Source organism: Synchiropus splendidus, chromosome 3 (genome assembly GCF_027744825.2).
Source record: "Synchiropus splendidus isolate RoL2022-P1 chromosome 3, RoL_Sspl_1.0, whole genome shotgun sequence".
Classification (NCBI taxonomy): Eukaryota; Metazoa; Chordata; class Actinopteri; order Syngnathiformes; family Callionymidae; genus Synchiropus; species Synchiropus splendidus.
The window spans coordinates 15,817,501-15,819,472 of NC_071336.1; the positions used below are offsets into that span (position 1 = coordinate 15,817,501).

At 42.7% G+C, this 1,972-nt stretch overlaps 1 protein-coding gene across 1 annotated transcript in view; it reads right to left on the reverse strand.

Annotated features, from left to right (window-relative positions):
- LOC128755341 (astrocytic phosphoprotein PEA-15) overlaps window positions 1-1,037 on the reverse strand; it is a 35,011-nt gene extending 33,974 nt beyond the window's left edge. Inside the window, exon 1 of the mRNA XM_053858667.1 lies at window positions 643-1,037. The gene's annotated coding sequence lies outside the window, so the exon portion shown is untranslated. The remainder of the gene's footprint in view (window positions 1-642) is intronic.
- Between the last annotated feature and the right edge of the window lie 935 nt (window positions 1,038-1,972).

Consider the following 1,972-nt stretch of genomic DNA (forward strand, 5'->3'; position numbering starts at 1 on the left):
AAGACTGACTGACAGCTATTTTGAAATGCTGAAGTTTTCTAGATCTCTTCAACACTTGTGGCGCATTCCCTTCACACTTGTGCTTCCGAACAGCAGACAACCTCATGTTCATCATGTGAGCTTCAGAACTTCACAGCACTTTTAACACACACAGATTAAACGTCACAAACAAATATGGCTCCACACTCTTTGTCGTCATCCAATACCATTGAATCGTTCTGCTACAAGTTGTCAAGCTCTCTTGACTACAAGCCACGAAACATACATAATTAATGTTATGTTATCACTAACATGTATGGTATTACATAACAATAATCTGGTATTTATGGATCTCATTTCCCATTCATCTATTTCACTTCACTCTTGCCTTGAACGGTTTGTGTAGTTCTGCAGCTTGTCCCAGCTACTCAGGGAGAGAGGCGAGGGACACCCTGGACAGCTCGCCAGTCCGCCAAAGACACCCACTCACAGACAAGGATCTACATCTTTATGCTCTTGGGTTTTTTTTCTTTTTCTCTAGAACAAATAAAGTGGTGTTCACGCGAACGCACGCGTGTTTCAATCGATGACCGCACACAAAATAACATAAAATGCTTTGTCTGAAATTCCTTTGGTTTCGAAAAGGGAGAAAGATTTACTCACCACGGACGCAGCGAAATGAGTCAGCTACAGGCGATGAGAGGGGAGAATTTGCAGGAAGATAATCTCTCTCCGTGGGTCGCTCCCAAAATCACTAATCTGGATTTTGTATGAAGACTGGTCTGGACAACGGACAGGCGGGAAGAAAACTCCACACACGACCGAGGGTCGTCCCTTCACTTCTGGGATGCAAAGTCTTCCAAGTGATGGGTCACGGTGTGCTGCATCAGAGACGAACGCAACCGTGAAGGTGACGCGCGAGGAGCACAACTTCTGTCAGTCGAGATGAGTCGGGATGAACGCACGAATCCGGCTCTCAAGAGATCGTGGTTCGTCTTCGTGGCTGTCTGCTGTGGAGCCGGCAGAGGAAACGTGGAAACGCCTTTTCCTCCCCGTCTCTCTCTCTCTCTCTCTCCCTCCGTCACGGCGCAATGTGCTGGCTGATTCGCCCAGAGATCGTCTATTAGAGACAAAGAATCACTCATTCACATCTCATCACAAACCTTAGTCAATTAAAAAATACAAAGTCAAATATATTATTATTATTATTATTATTATTATTATTGACCATGTTTAATCAGAAGTGCAATTGTTATCTAAAAAAAACCCCATCAAAACTTGTGTTATATTATGGGAATGCAGTGTGAGTGACCTCATTCTCAGGAATCAGAAGGTGGCACTCTTGGTTTAAAGTTAGTAGTTCAAAGCCAGAGCGTGCCATCCTGAGAAAACATATAGCCCATCACTTGTAGTCTGTTAAAAATCATACCAATACGTCATAAGCACTATTTTTTTTAAGTTATACTGATGTAGGATGCAGGAAGTGGTTTTTCCCCGGGTACTCTGATTTCCTCCCACAGTCCAAACACATGCTCAGTTGTCAAATTGGACACAGTGTGTGGTTGTGTGTGTTTCCCTGCGACCCCTGAACAGGACTAAGCGATGGTTAACTGATGAAGTATGTATAATAATAATAATAATAGTAATAGACGTGCAACACACCACAGTAAAAGTGATTCTTTATGTTATCTTTTTGACTGAAGCATGGAGCATGTATCTTGTGTCACTTCTACAGTGTGTATTTGTACACTTCAGCAAGCATGTCTGTATCTTCCACCAATTCAGTTCATGTCCTCAGAGACAGATGACTTGAGGATGAAAAAGGGATTTCAACCTCTGCTTTGGAGTCTGAGGGAATCACAAGACAAGTCATTTCTGTGCTTGTCATTTGACATGTGGAGTGTGTCAAAATTTCATGCTGCTTCCACACACTCATTGAGACTCATTTATCGAAAAGCCAAACGTGTTTTGTTAGCAAGCCTTCAAAGCTTCA